The sequence below is a fragment of the Papaver somniferum genome, chromosome 2 (genome assembly GCF_003573695.1).
Source record: "Papaver somniferum cultivar HN1 chromosome 2, ASM357369v1, whole genome shotgun sequence".
Classification (NCBI taxonomy): Eukaryota; Viridiplantae; Streptophyta; class Magnoliopsida; order Ranunculales; family Papaveraceae; genus Papaver; species Papaver somniferum.
Genome location: NC_039359.1, coordinates 79,741,376 through 79,758,273, shown reverse-complemented (window position 1 = coordinate 79,758,273; position 16,898 = coordinate 79,741,376). Strand labels below are relative to the sequence as shown.

The 16,898-nt window shown below is 36.9% G+C and overlaps 1 long non-coding RNA gene across 6 annotated transcripts; it reads left to right on the top strand.

Moving 5' to 3' along the window:
- The first annotated feature begins 857 nt into the window (after window positions 1–857).
- LOC113353616 lies at window positions 858–4,116 on the top strand. 6 transcript variants are annotated; one of them, XR_003361418.1, is made up of 9 exons: window positions 858–1,080; window positions 1,189–1,276; window positions 1,369–1,574; window positions 1,673–1,817; window positions 2,006–2,136; window positions 2,255–2,366; window positions 2,928–2,995; window positions 3,353–3,457; window positions 3,777–4,116. It is a non-coding gene; the product is annotated as an uncharacterized LOC113353616 (long non-coding RNA). The 6 variants fall into 6 exon arrangements; XR_003361415.1 differs by having other exon boundaries at window positions 2,451–2,995; XR_003361416.1 differs by having other exon boundaries at window positions 2,255–2,639.
- The last annotated feature ends 12,782 nt before the right edge of the window (window positions 4,117–16,898 follow it).

Sequence of the window (16,898 nt, the reverse complement as noted above, 5' to 3'; positions counted from 1 at the left end):
ATCAACTCCGGGGCTGCTGATAAGCTTATTTGGAAGTTAACAGACCATGTAGATTGCATTGCATAATTTCCAGAAAGTATTGCAACAATATCAAGGAGAAGCCTCAACCTACAGAGACACCACTTTCCCATGGAAACAAATTTGGGCGCTAAAAAAGGTGGCACCAAGGATAAAAACTTTTATATGGAGGGTTATCCACAATGGACTAGGTGTACTGAAAAGATTGGCAGATATGTGACTGAAATCCCTACTGAGTGTGTGATATGTGAAAATGAAGCTGAAACAGTGCACCATCTGTTATTTAAATGCCCTTTTGCACATGCTGTTTGGTTCGCTTCACCAATGGGCCTCAGACTGCAAGAAAATACACAAGAAAATCTTATACATCTGTTGGAAAGTTGGCTAACAAATGGAGACAATGAGTATGTTGTCTCACTAGGCATGGCCATTTGCTGGGCTATTTAGAAAGTGAGAAATACTAAGGTTTTTGAGAAGAAGTCAACTAATATCCAGGGAACGCTCAAGATTGCATTTCATTCACTACACCAAATTTGGTGATTAACAACTCAGATTCGCAACAGCTACCCCGAATTTTCAGTTGCTAATTTCAGTTGCAAAATTTTCGCAACAAAATTTGAAACTGTTCGAATCTCGCAACAGTTTTCCCCTGTTGCGATTCGCAACAGAATTCAGTTGTACGCGTGCAACTCGTGTGTGTGCTTCCCACACTTTCAAGCTGACTCGGTTTCAGCCCATTCAGATACTCGGAGTCAGCTTAATAATTGACTCGGTCTTTATCATAATCGAGAATCCTTTTTTCTCTTATCTTCTTCTCTACCTTTCATTATCTTCTCTCGTTCTCATCTGTAAATCTCTGCTCCTCTCTCGTTCTCTTCCCCCTTTCTACTACCATCAACATCGTTATCAACATCATAAACTCCCAAATCCTTTTCCCTCTTTTTTTTCGAAGCCCTAGAAATCTCTTTCTTTCTGAAGAGCCCCCGAACCCAAAACCTAATGCTCGTCGTCGATGAAGAAGAAGATAGAAAAACATGTTGGAACTAGGGTTAATACCATGGGGTTTGTTTCTTTATTTGATATATATTAATTTTGTAAATGAAATTTCAATGAATAGGTCAGGATAAGATTAGGGTTTTGGAATTCAAATTGAATTTGATTTTGTTACAGGAAAAGATGGGGTTCTAGGTCTTCTGTAAAGAACACAACCTTGAATTTGAATTTGTTTCTTCGTTATGGATTCCACGAATCAACATCAGTAAGTATAGTTAGGGTTTTCAAAGCTAATTTTTTCATGTTTCTCCTGATTTCAAGGTAGAAATTAATCTCTTTTGAATTCTTTTTCAACAGGATCTCAGCATCATCCGTAGGATGTAAGTTCTTTTGGTATAATCTCATAATACTAATTCTGTTACAAATCTTGATGATTCATCATATTTCTGTGGTCATTTCAGCTTGTTTTAATAGTTCCATTTTACTCATGTATTTCAATGATGAATTATCAATTTTGTATGTTCCCTGGATGGCCTCAACTATGTATCAATTTTGATTGCAAGGTAAAATTTAGTATCTTGTGTCATTCTTGTGCTGGATATATGAAAATCTCTTTGTGACCGTGTTTTAACTAGTTTGAGTTTCTTTTCTTATTAAATAGATATACAAATGACTTCCAGATTGTTATGGCAGCGTTGCTTATAGCCTGGGTTAAAGATATTTTGAACTCAGGGTTATGGTTTCACCTTTGGATCATTTGTGTTTGTCGTAATCGACTTGTTGAGCATGTCTGAAGAGAACTATTGGTATGCTTTGAAGCTACTTATGTGTTTTTCCAGATCTGTCGTTTATTTCCATCTCCTATTCCCCTGACAAGATAAAGGTTACAGCCATTCTGGGATTAGAGGCATCTCATTATTGAATACAAAAATTATGCCAGTGAAGTTTTTTTGCTGTTGTGTTGACTGATTTTGTTTCCTTACTTTTTGCTCAGGGGTGCCTTCTTGTTCGGAAATTCTTTTTCCACAATGATCCGAATTTTTGCAGATTGGGGAAGAGGAGGTGTCCTTGGATGCAGGAGATTGCGTTTCAGTTTCAGAGCTACACAAGGTGGACTGAACATTGGTAAGCTCTTCCACTTATTACTCATGAGTAAATTTCTGTAACAATTATAAGTGCTCTCCAAAATCTCTTCAACTATTGTTTTCTTGCTTTCACCTAGTGGTTATTATCTCAATTGTAGGTCCTAATCGTAGCTTTACCTAGATGGTAATTCTTTGATCAGCCTGAAATGTTTGGCGAGCCTATCACACCCTCGTGCCTGCTGCACTATGAAGGTGTAAGACAAGCTACAGGTCAATGGCTTTCTATTTTAGTTTGATAATCTTTTCTTCTCAAGTTAACTTTGTCATGATGGGTTTTCTTATTGTTGCATTAAGACCAATTTCTGATCTTGAAAATGGAATATTTGGAGCCGGTTAGTATTCTGATTATGGATTAGTTACCCTCATGCTTGCGATTATGCTTGAATGGATAAGAAGGGATTAAGACTCTTTAAATTCTCTGAAGATCTACAAGGGTAAGGACAGTAGCCCACAAATTTGGGAATATGTAGCACCAGTGACAGGGTAAATACCTCCAACTATCTTTAGAAATATGGGAAATGCATATCTACGTGAGAATTGTGGTATTGAGTTGAAATGATACTCATACTACACATTTCTTCCACTTATCTATGGAGATAACCCCTTCTTATACGCTCATGCCATATATTCTTTTTCTTTTCTTTTCTTTTTCCAGCCTGTGATTGTTTATTCTTGCAACTATCTTCTTTGTGTCATAATATGTTGCTTTAGGCAATCACTGCAAGCATTGAACTCCCAAAAATTAATTTACTTGTTTAACATTATTTTCAGGCATTGCATGGTTATTATGCTGCTTCAGGTACTTACTACAAAGTCCAAGCCATTAAAGACACAAAATGGTACGTTGTTGTTGTAGTTTTATGTGCTCTTCAAAAAGTTAGATGAGAGTGCATATTCTTGCTGGTCAGCTTATTTTTTGAGAAACAAAACAAAACCTGTATTAAAACTTAATCACCTCCCTCAAAATCGCTGAAAGCCGAACAGGAGATTTGGACCAAATCATACATTTATAAGTTGTTTTGGTGCTTGTTAATGTTAGTATTGCTTATTCCAAATATAATAGTAGGATCAGTTCTTGTTATTCTGTTATATGATTTTGAAATGAAACATGTTTTACCCATGGCAAGCTAAAATCTGTCTTTCTCTCCCTCAATCTCAGATGACGATAATGCATTTTTTTTTCGTGTTGTACACAGGGTGTAATGAAAAGACATGGTATGGAAGGAGGTGTCATATCTCATGGTTCATCAAAGTTCCATAGAGGTTGTGGTTCTATTGGTCAAAGTGATGCCCCTGGTAAGGTACTTGTTATTTTAAATGTACTTAAAAACTTTTCATTTGTCAGTATCTAACGTGAAAGGTACTTGATATTTTAAATGTACTTAAAAACTTTTCATTTGTCAGTATGTAAACGTGATGGTAAATACGGAACATGTGTTTTACTAAACTGGAATCATTTTAAATGTCTTAGTCGTTTGATTAAGTAGTAAATTGTAGGTACACAAATTCCTAAGTCGCGCCTTTACCATTGACAAAATTCATGAACAGAAATACCTTGTTTTTGTTATATGCTATACTGTTTAGATTGACTTGCTCTTTACATGCCATGTCTTTTTACAGGTTAACCAGAAATTTGTGGTATCTTTAGCTGACCCTGAGGAGTACTCTACCTTGTTCGAGAAACATGAAGAGCAGGGAACCCGAGAAGAAGAGGCTGTTGAGGTCGAAGATGATTCCACTGATATGAGCAATAAGTGTCGCCACTTACAAGGCTTTTTATGAAGCAACAAGAAACTGTACTTGTTTGAGCATGTAAGTAATGAATGATATTGAGCTTGTCTCCAGGTCCTCTGCCTTTGAAATTGTATCTACTGTACTGCTATTACACTTAACATTAGAACTGCAGAATTTGTATGTTCTAAAAACTTGGAACATGTTTATATATTTGTCATTCTTTCGATATAGGGGAAACTTGATTTTGCTACAGGGAACTCTAATTTGACTTGGTTTTGACCGGTCGAAACCACTATTTTTTTGATGTTACAAAAATTTCGCAACTGAGTCAACCTGTTGCGATATTCCAGTTCGCAACTGTTTAAAGCTATTGCGACCATCGAATTGCAATTGTGTCAAGCTGTTGCGATATTTCAGCGTTGCAACAGACAGAAACTGTTGCGAAAAACAATTCGCAACGGTTTGACAGACGTTGCGAATACTGCAACATCGACTTTCGCGACAGAGAAGAACTGTTGCAACCCCACTTTGCAATTGCCACATACCGTTGCTAATCACTAAATTTGGTTTAGTGATTGGTTTAAACTTTACTAAGATCCTAGCATGGATAGTGATAATGTTTTTGTAATGCACGCCCCAACTAGCACAGAGCCAATGGCAACTTGGTCTCCTCCTCAAGACCCTCACATGAAAATAAACGTCGACGCGGCATGGAAGAATCCTGTGGTGCAGTTGCTAGAGACAGACATATTAATATTGGTGCTAGTACAAGACTTGGAAACTCTTATACGGTGCACTTTGCTAAAACAGGAAGTTTTCTTCTTGCAACTAAATTAGCAGTAAGACTGGGTCTTGAAACTATCACCATAGACGAAAACAGTCAGGTGGTAGTTCACAGCTTGAATGGAACCTCAAGGACCTCCCCATGGAGAATTTGGAAGATTAGAGACGACATTAAAAGACAGGCCACGCTCTTTTGCAGTTGCTCTTTCAACCATGTTCCCGAGCTAGTCAACTCTGCAGTACATTCTTTATCTACTTATACTTTATCTCACAGCGTCCAAGATGAATGGACTAATCTTACTCTCCCGACTAACATAACTACCCTCTGGAGTGTAGCTAACAGTTAGTTTTTCTTTTTCAAGTTTTTGTGTCCTAAAAAAACAAAAAACCTTACTACTAGTTAAGTAGCTTATACAAGTTGCTCATGTAAGGTACTTATTCAAGGAGCTTGGGGTACCAATGGTGCTAAGTGGATATCCACCATATCCCTACATATCCCATGCATTTTATAATACTCCCCCTTGGATATCCACTATTCTAAATTATTGCCTCATTAAAACCTTGCTTGGAAAAATCCATAAAGGGGAAAACCAGAGGGAAGGGAAAAAAGTACAATACCAAAAATATAGAACAGTGTTGAACTAGCACAGTTGCCTCGTTAAAACCTTAACAAGGAAAAACCCTATGGAGAAAAACCCTTGAAAAGGAAAAAGAGTACAGCGCGATAAGTTCAGTACCTTCAAGGATCTTCAAAAATAGATACTCCCCCTAATTCTGACATCAATCCTTTTATTGATAAAGATGTCGCATTCCGATACCATAAACAAGTTTTTGAAAAACTGTTGTTGGCATCTCCTTGGTGAATAGATCATATAAAATTTCACATGATTGTATCTTCAGAATATCAATCTCGTTGGTCTTCTTAAGATGGTGAGAATAGAAGAACTTTGGTGAAATATGCTTTATTCTGTCACCTTTAAATTGTGATACACATGCTTCATTATCTTCGTAGATAATCATTGTTGCATTAGCGACACAAGGCAAATCGCAAAACCTTATGATATGCCCTATCAACGATCTTAACCATACAGATTCTCTGTTTGTTTCGTGCAGTGCAATAATTTCTGAATGATTTGATGAAGTAGCTGGTAAACTTTGTTTGAAAAATCTCCATGAGAATGCAGTTTCAACGATAGTAAAAATATACCCTATTTGAGAAACAACTTTGTGTGGATCACATAGAAAACCAACATCTGAATATCCTTTTACCTGAGAACCTTCTGATGGATTTCTTGAGTAAAACAAACCTAAGTATGTAGTTCCAACAAGATACCGGAAGATATGATTCACTCCTTTCTAATGTCTCTTTGTTGGGGAGGAACTGAACCTGGCTAGTAAGTTTACAGCAAAAGAAATATCAGGTTTCGTACATTGAGCTAAGTACATCAATGCACCAATTGCACTCAAATATGGTACTTCTGGACCAAGAAGTTTTTCATCCTCTTCTTTAGGACGAAATGGATCACTATGAATATCAAGTGTCCTTATAACCAAATGAGTACAAAGCAGATATGCTTTATCCATTTCAAAACATTTTAGAATTTTCTCAGTATATGTCATTTGATGGACCAAAATTCCGCTAGCAGAATGTTCAATCTGCAAACCGAGAAAATATCTCGTTTTTTTCGAGATCCTCCATCTCGAATTCTTTCTTAAGGAATTTTATAGCCTTTTAGATCTCACAGGGATTTCCAATCAAGTTGATATCATCAACATATACAACAATTATAGAAAACCCAGAGTTTTCCCTTTTAATGAATATACATGGGCATATATGATTGTTTACATATCCCTGACTTGTTAGGTATTCACTGATACAATTGTACCACATTCTTCCGAATTGTTTCAAGCCATACAAGGCTCGATTAAGTTTTAGTGGATACATATGACATGGTTTATCTACTGATAGCTAAAAACCTTCAAGGATTTTCATGTAAATATCAGTGTCTAACTTACCATATAAATAGGCAGTAACCACATCCATTAGATGCATGTCGAGCCCTTCAAGGACTACTAGACTGATTAAATACCGAAAGCTAATTGCATCCAAAGCAGGAGAACATGTTTCTTCATAGTCAATCTCAGGTTTTTGTGAAAAACCTTGTGCCACTAGTCTCACTTTATAGCGAAAGACTTCACCTTTCTCGTTTCGTTTACGCACAAACTCCCATTTACATCTAACAAGGTTGATATTGTATGGTGTTCGGACTGCAGTTCCAAAAACTTTGCATTTAACGAGAGATTGTAATTCTGCTTGGATTTCCACTTTCCATTTTGGACAATCATTCCTTTGAAGACATTCCTCTATAGAGTGTGGTTCAAAACCATCATTATCTAAGGCAATGTCAGTAGCTACTGTGAATGAAAATATGCCGTCAACAATCATTGTATTACGATCCAAAGCTTCTATGATTGAAACATAATTTATGGAAATTTCCTAGTTTTGAGGTTCCACTGTTTTCGTAAAAACACTCTCCTTGTCAGGAAATTTATGCTCAGAGAATTCAGACATATATTTAATAGCCTCTTTAGGAGCACTATCTTTCAATGATTGTGATTGAATTTTCCTCTTTCGAGGAGCAGAATATTTTGAACCAACTGGTCTCCCACGCTTAAGGCCTGCTTGAGACGACTCCCTTGCTACCAAATCCACGGCTTGTCCTGTATGGACAATAACACGTGCCGGAACATTTTTATCTGGTACATTTGGATTCATTATTTTTGATGTATATGCAAATGCATTAGACATTTGGTTAGCAATGTTTTGAAGATGTAAAATCTTCTGCACCTCTGTTTCACATAACTTTGTGCGAATGTCAAGATGAGATAAATCTGGTGTATACCATGATAAATCCCGTTGTTCTTCAAGCAGTAGCTTTTCTCCCCCCAATAGTGGGAAAACTAGCTCATCAAAATGTCAATATGCAAATCTTGCAGTAAATACATCCCCTGTTAATGGTTCAAGATATCTAATAATAAATGGTGAATCAAAACCAACATAAATCCCAAGTCGAAGTTGTGGGCCAAACTTAGTGCGTTGTGGTGATGTTATAGGAACATAAAAAAACACAACCAAAAACACGCGAATGACAAATGTCGGGTTGATGAGCTAATACATGTTGCGATGGAGAATATTGATTATTGGCATATGTTCGAAAACTTACCAATGCAGCAGCATGCAAAATAGTGCGCATGTCCCCGATCAGAAACATGGAGTTTAATTTTCATTAGCATAGGTCTCGCAATGAGTTGAATGTGCTTAATGAATGATTCATCTAAACCATTCGCGTATGCACATGAGAAACATGATGCGCAACATCAATACCCAGCGACTGACAAAATGCATCAAAAGTTTTTGAAGAAAACTCTGCTGGATCATCAAGACGAATAGACTTGATGGAATAATCTGCAAAATGAGTACAGAATCTAATAATCTGAGCAAAAAGCTTATAAAATGCCAGATTTCATGTTGAGAGGAGGAAAACATGTGACCATTTAGCAGATGCATCAATTAAAACCATAAAGTATTGAAAGGGTCCACTTTAGGGATGAATAGGACCATAAATATCACCATGTATTCTCTTTAATAAAGTAGAGGATTCGTGAACCACTTTCGTCATTGGCGATTTAGTAATCAATTTCCCCAAAGAACAAGCATTACAATCAAGTTCTTTGTTAAACAGAAGTTTATGTAAAGGATGTCCATGACAGTTTTTGACTATTCTACTCATCATAGTAGAATCTGGGTGTCCGAGTCGATCATGCCAGAGCATGAAAGCATTCAGTTCATAAAACTTTTGGCTTATGACATAGTAAGATTCAACTTTTGAATCTTTGTAAGGTACAACCAAGATGCAAGATCTACAAGCTTCTCACCAATGTGTTTTTCACACGAATTTGATGAATTAATATACAAATACTCCATATCATTCTCATATTTAATTTTTAGGTGATACCGATTATGACATATATCCTTAAAACTCAACAGATTCCTTTGGGATTCAGAGGAATATAAAGCATCGTTAATAGTAAATATAGTACCACGTAGTAATGAGATATTTACTCTACCAGAACCATTTATAAGACTAGATGAACCATAGATAGTATTGATATTATCTTTGAACCTTTTCAAGGTAACAAAGTATTTACTACTTCTAAAGATGGAATTTGTAGTTCCACTATCAACAAGACAAATGTCACCATCTGGTTGACCCTTTGAGTCCATTCCTCTTCAAAATAAAGAAGGTGTGTATATATCACATATATGTATACATATTATACATAAGCAAAGACAAAATTAATATATATAAACAAAAACTTAAACAGTTAAAAGATGCAGGTTTAATTTACACTAAATAAATAATTAGAAAACTGATCGAAATCAGTTTCGTACTTAGTTCCTTAAAATCAACCAAGTAGCTAGCAACATCTAACTTTGGAGATTTGGTGGAAATACTAGCTTCAGATAGATTCATCTCAGCTTTGCTGCCTTCTTCTTTTCATTCTTCATGAAAAGTTCACAGAGATAGTCAGGAGTTCGACAAGTTTTATACCAATGGTTGTTACGACCACAACGAAAGCAACGCTGATCTTTGTTAGTTTTCTTGGAAGAATTGACAGTTAATTCCTTCCCTTTTGCTTGTTTCACATCTGTATCATGTTCCTTTTTATACAGATTACCAAGGGTATTTTTATTCTTTCGACCTCCACGTTTATTTTTCTTTCCACGAGAACCACATTTACTAGAGTCGCGTCCATGTCTGGAGTAAGATGTTTCATTTACTTCTGGCGCAGGAGCAGACCCACAAGGACGAGATTCATGACCAGCAGTTCATTATTTTGTTCAGATAGGAGAAGAACACCAATCAAATCTGAATATCGAGTGAAACGACGTTCACGATATTGTTGTTGAGGTACGATCTAAGACGAATGAAACATACTAAAAGTTTTCTCCAGTTTAGACTCTGTTAGAGCACTGCTCGGTCGAACTCGCAACCGTTGTTATCTCAAGATTGTTTGTCAAATTTAGGTGTCAATACTATATATCTTGATTTCTAGTATAATTATAGCTAAGTCTCGGACTAGGATAGTTAAGGGTAGTTCAGCTCTAGACTCAACAACGTTCATCATTTGAAGACGAAGAACTACTCAAGAAACCAGTGGAACTTCATCAACTAATAGGTATGTGGAGACTTGAACTTATCTATCACTCAAAAGTCTATCCACTCTATCTCCTATTTTGAGACAAAAGTCGTATAGGTATATAGATTTCGATTATACACATTTGCTATTTCAAGCCGAGTTTATCTAGCTTATCTATTTCTCAAAATATGTATTGGTAAGCTTTCGCTTTATCCAAGTTCATCTTTACTCGTGACGAAAGTCATGTTGATATTTCAATATCTTGAAAATCGCTTTGATGAAAAATAGTTTGTGAATAAAAACTATATAACATCCTCTAAGAGAGTTTCAATGATTGAAATGAGAGTTTAGATCATGTAACCATCTTTGGATATAAGCATAGTGTGTTCGCACATTAGTATATAAGTCCATAAACCGGGAACCTAATGTATGCATTCTTGAATGTTTGCAATTGGTGGATGTAGACTAGATAAGTATGCGTACCCTTACGCATACTGGCGGAAGTTCACGTCCGTGAATTTCTACTGAGTTTGAAATCTAAAACAAACTCAATATGGTTACCTAAGTACGCGTTCCGTACGCATACTGCCGGAAAGTTCACATCCGTGAATTTCTGCTGAGTTTGGAAACTGAAACAAACTCAAAACCGGTTACTTAAGTACGCATACTTAAGTGGGTTACTTTCTAAGATCGCTCGTTCATGAACTCAAATATTTATATAATAAGTAATGCAATCTTTGAAAACCGTGGATATAAAGTTCATGAACTGATTCAAGTGAATCAAACCGATTCTACTTTAATTGTGTCTTGTACTTCTATGAGATCCAAGCAATTGAACAACTCTCTAACTAGTTCTTTTGAAGTCATTTGAACTAGTTGTGGTGAAGATAAATATCTTTGATATGAAAGTGCTCATATGCCTCACCATTGGTTAACTACTGTTGAACCAACTAAGTGTACATCTTTAGGTACGGTTACCCAAACCTAAATGAAACGTGCATTTCATTTGTGTATGATAAGTTAAGTTCGATCTAACGGTTCAAAGATATTAAATTGAATCTAATCAGGTTTTCATCTAACAGTGGATATTGAATTCTTTGTTACCAAGGTAAATAAGATTGCAAACCTTGATTTGAAATCTATATAAAGGAGAACTCTAACAACTGGGAAACCTAATCCCCACACCTACTGTGTGATGCTAGTTGTATTAGCTAGAGTAGATTCTCCTTTAACCTTAGGTTTCTCACGAGACCCTGTAGGTTAACGACTTTAAGACTTCATTAGGATTCTTAAGTTAGACCCAACTATTATCTCTGTATTTGTGTGATCTGATCTTGTTGTTTCTATCGTATAAGTACAATCATAAGATTGGATTGAGATTGATATCTCCTATGGGAATGATAGAAAAGAAGTCACAAACATCTTCGTCTCATCATTTGTGATTCCGCAATATCTTGTTTCTCTAGTCGATTAAGATTATTGTGAGGTGATTGATAATTCTAGACTATTCTTCGGGAATATAAGTCCGGGTTATCGATTGGTTCCTGTTCACCTTGATTTTTCAAAATACGGAACAAAAACTCGTAGGTATTTCTGTGGGAGACTGATTTATCTATTTCTGTAGACTTTTCTGTATGGGACAAATTTGTTTATTAAAGTCTTCGAATTTGGGTCGTAGCAACTCTTCGTTGTGGGTGTGATCAGCTAAGGGAATCAAGTGCATAGTATCATGCTGAGATCAGAGACGTAAAGAGCGCAACTGTACCTTGAATCAGTGTGAGATTGATTGGGGTTCAACTATATTCCAGACCGAAGTTAGTTTGTAGTAGGATAGAGTCTGTAGCGGCTTAATACAGTGTGGTGTTCAAATCTGGACTAGGTCCCGGGGTTTTTCTGCATTTGTGGTTCCCTCGTTAACAAACTTCTGGTGTCTGTGTTATTTTTTTCCGCATTATATTTTGTTATATAATTATAGAAATATCACAGGTGGTGCGTTGTATCGATCAATTGTGAAATCCAACCTTTGGTTGTTGATTGATCCTTGAACATTGGTCTTTGGTAGCGTTCAAGTTTTCATCTCTTATATTCAATTGGGCTCACAGATTTCTATTTGCTGATTGCAGATTGAATGAGAGATAGAGATATTTAAATCCTTGATATATCTTTCTTAAGATTGAGTCCAACTGTCTAGTTGATTCTCTTGAAAGTATATTGGAGTTAGTCCATACAGATCGCTAAGATAAATATTGGGTGAGGTTGTTAGTGTTAGAGCACTGCTCGGTTGAACCCACCAAGCGTTGGTATGTCAAGTTTGGTTGTCATATTTTAGTGAATCAAAACTCAATTAAAGAGTCGCTTGATTATATACTAGAGTCAACTTCGTATAGATTAGCTTGAAAGTATTAGGATTTGAGACTTACAAGTATTACTGAAGACTTGAAGACGTGAAGAAGTATGGAGCTACAACGACAACAATCATCCTTCATCTTGAGGTTAGTAATATTTGACTTGAACTGTTTCATTCCCTAACGTATATTTCAAGTCGTGCATATTGAAAACGAAACTACGAAGCTGTGTATGAAACTCTAGATATACATAGTATTAAGGAATACGATACGAGGTTTATTGCTTATCTATTAAACTTTTTAGATAATATATCGACATAATCGTTTAAATGTTATTGTGATTATGTATGTGTGTGAGTGAAGATTTCATCCTAGGAAACAATGTTTACATTCGTTTAAAGGAAGTAAGTTCACAAACTCGTTTGTGGATCGAAAGGGAAATCGCTAGGCTTATTGGTAATGTTATTCATATTGCAAATCTATTGTGAACAACCAATATGCATGATCTGTATAACCCATCATAAACTTGTTTATGTGGTTGGTAAAATATTCACGGATGCCTGTCTTAATTTATTGGTATAACTTTTATTAGTAAAACTGATTTTAAGAAATCACTCAAGATGGTATGATTGATGCCTTACAAAATAGTAACTATTATTAGTGAAAGGGGAACCGATCCTAGTAAGAGGTGAAAAAAATTTTGTAAGAGGGGAATAGATCCCTGTAAGAGGTGTGAAAAGTTATTAGTAGTGAGGGGAACCGATCCTATGAACATGTGCAACAAGTTCTTAGTAGTGAGGTGAACCGATCCTATGCACATGTGCACCAAATTACGGGACCGTATTACATGGGGAACCGATCTAGTACCTAGTTAACCGAGTTTTGGTAACTAGTGTGACTGTGTAAAGTACTCACAGGAGGTAGAACCAAAACTTGTTTTGGTAGAACCGTGATACCCATGATTAGTGGTTTGATATGATGATCAATCACATGGTTCTTAGAAATCGAATGATTTTCGTTTCTAAGATTGCAAGTATGAAAAAGGACTTAGAAAGTAAGGATGTCGTCATTCTTTGAACACGAGTTGTAACGCTTATCATTAATTGTTCAAAGATATTCCTTGATAGCTAAGGATAATCCAAGGATTGAAATTAATTGAGAATATTTTTTATTAAAGGTTTCTTAATTTTATATGGTATTTAATTTCCAGCAATTAAATACATATCTTTAGAGAATATTAATTAGTAATGTGCATTTACTAATTAAAGATTTTTCTAAGTGAATTTCGGTCAATATTTGGACAAAGCATTTCCAGGAATTATGAAAACCGAATCAGTTTTTATTGCATATCTTGAGAATATTTTCGGTTTTGGAAATTACTTGGTGTCCAAACTTCCTTGTCTATAAATACTGAAGTTTTCTTCTCTTGCAAACTAATCCTCAGATCCTGCAAAACTACCTCAGTTGTGTTGTTACTGGTGGAGCCGCCTATTAGAGTGGAGAGTACCCTAATTAAGAGAAATCGCTTATGGCCGCTCGGTTTAAAGACTTCTTTGGGATTGAGAATCTCTATTAGTACCGTTGGTGGGAAACTATATAATTGTGGTTTATTATTAGTTTTAGATTGATTTGATTGACTAACGGTGGTTGAACTTTGATTGCACCTAGTTTGTTTATTCTTGAGAATCTTCTCTTCTAATATAAGATTCACTCAAACTAGATCGAAGTTTCGACGAGGATCTTTAGACTGTTTTTAGATCTAAAGATAATCTTATGATAATCCGACGTTAACAGACTCCGTTTTGTGTGGATCTATCATAAGAGATTCAAATTGATTGTGTGCAGGTGTTTAGTGAAGATCAAATAAGATTTGAAGACAAGGAGACTTTTTGGGTTCATAATCTTTGGTGTGCACAATACTTGTTTCGGCTGGAAAGGGATCCGACTATAATCCGATTTGTCTTTGTGATAATCATTGATTGCATAGTTGTGTAGATCGGCATCAACACCCTTCTTTGTGATTAATAGTGTTGATTGCTTGTGGCTTACAATCACTGTGGTGATTGGTAAAAAAGAGATCTAAGGACCCGAAAAAGGTGTTTATATGATAAACGAGAGAGCCTTTGTCAGACTCGAATCACTTGATTGAAAAGAGTTGTTACCGAACAGATTTGTTGTTTCTTTACTGTTTGGAATACGAACCAAAGGAATTTTTCCAAGTGCGTGACTTATTGGAAGTTGAAGGCGCAGGGATATTGAGGAAACTAGGTTAACTATAGAGTTAGTTGCTTGGTCTCAACTGTACGAAGTTGGTTTAGATTTTGTATATCGGCTTAATTCTGAGAGTATTCAATCTGGACTAGGTCCCGGGGGTTTTCTGCATTTGCGGTTTCCTTGTTAACAAAATCTTGTTGTGTCTTTTACTTTTCTATTTCCGTAATTATAACTGTTATTATAATTAGAAGTAAAATACACAAACGTTAATTCCTATTTACTTGATAAGTATCCCTTAGAGTTTGGTTAAGTCCGAAACTAATATCAAGTAAACACACTTCGTTGATTTTATTGTCTCTATCTCGTATCCATAGACGATCACTCGAAGTGTGATACCGATTTGTTGTATTGTCTCGACTCAGTCCATAGACAATCACTTTCGGAGAAAGGACTTATTGATGGAAAAGTTTTAGAGTGTGGTGTATTTGGGTACCCTCGTCTTTTCAATTGGTATCAGAGCAGGCAAACACGAAAAGATCTAACAATCTGTGTTTGGTGCGATCCATCCTATACGAAATGAATTCAAGTTCTCATTAATCAACTTCAATTAACGTACCGCCAAGATTTGACGGATCAAACTATCTATGGTGGAAATATGCTGTGAGATCTTTTCTTCAATCACATGACTTTAATACCTGGCTATTAGTCGTCGATGGTTATGATCGTCCGAAAATTGCTAATTCGTAAACAGAGTATAAACGTTTGGTTGATTACTCGACGGAAGAAAAAGCTTTTGCTAAGCAGAATTCAGATGGTTTGAATGCTATTATACATGTTGTATGTCGTGATCTACAACATCATGTATCATCTTGTCTAACTTCAAAAGAAACTTGGGATAATCTTCAGATCGCATTCGAAGGAAACACTTCAGAGAAAGAAGCTAGACTTCAAACTCTTTTATCCGATTGGGAAAACCTTCGATTGGATGACAACGATACTTTTGAAGAGTTTTACCTCAAACTTTCTGAGATAGTTAATTATTCTTTCTCTCTTGGAAAGACTATTTCTGAAAAGGATATAGTATGCAAAATTCTCAGATCGTTGCCGTCAAGATACGATTCCAAGAAGCATGCAATCATAGAAGCAAATGATCTCTCAACTCTTTCACGAAGCTGTTGATGATGGTTTTTAGCTTAGGGTTAAAATTGTAAAACCTTACATCTGATGTGACGTCACCCTGTAAGGAAGCATAGCCATGAGTGTCAACCTATGCACTGGCATACTTATTGAGTCGTTCAATATATCTACATGAAATTTACCCAGACTGGCGGATGTAGCAACCATCCCAAACAGTCTGTAAATTTCGGCACCTCGCCTACATAACACTCACTGAGTACTTTTCCTATGCTATGTTTCCCGACAAATACCTTAATATCGGTATGGCATGACGGATTTATGTTCACTCGCAGCAGATTAGAACGGATCTCCAAGTACCAAAGTTAAGGCCATTGCACGAAATGCTCAGACAGAATGCACACTGCACTCTGTAAAAAAGGAATTTTGTGACAGGACACAAAATCCAATCAATAATTGTGATAACTCACAAAAAACTCATGAACCTCACTAATTTGCAGAAATTAGGGTTTTGCGCCTTGCGCAGTATACTGACCTTGCTTGTCGAAATCAAGCCTAGGCAAACTAGGTACTTGATCCGCTACGGATTAGAAGATGCAAAATCTTGCCCAGAATCAGAAAACAAAGAGCCGCAGGATATGAGCAGCAGCAAAGAGAGGCGTGGCCATGCCTTAAGCCAACCGGCGCCACTTGCCATTGGCCACGCCCCATCCTAAACCGGCCTTATTTCCCTCGACCAATCAGGTCGCCTTAAACTCGCCACACGCACATAAGTTGTGGCTGGGCCCAGACTTGCCGTCCCCATTTCCTATCGACCAATCAGGTCGCTCTAAAGCCGCCACATTCACACCAGAAGTGTAACCGCGCCAACATGCCAAACGCGCCCTTCCACTCCACCATTCTACCCGGCATGCCAAACGTTCCATGCCGCACCAATATATTAATCGCCATGCCAAAATGCCAATAGGCCACAAATGGCGCAACTACGTGCTAACCCACTTTCTGTTCGTGGTCAACGCCATAACGGACTCCAACTAGGGTTTTATGATCGAAACACGACTTTTGCTTCAATAGCATTAACTGAAGCCCTAATTTTGGCCACGGCGCCAAATCCTAGTCTTGGCCACACCGCCAAGCCCTAATTTTTGCCATGATGCCAAATCCTAGCCTTGGCCACGTCGTCAAGCCCTAAGTTTGGCCACGACGCCAAATCCTAGCCTTGGCCACGCTGCCAAGCCCTAATTTTGGACACGGCGCCAAATCCTAGCCTTGGCCACACCGCCAAGCCCTAATTTTGGACACGGCGCCAAATCCTAGCCTTGGCCACGCC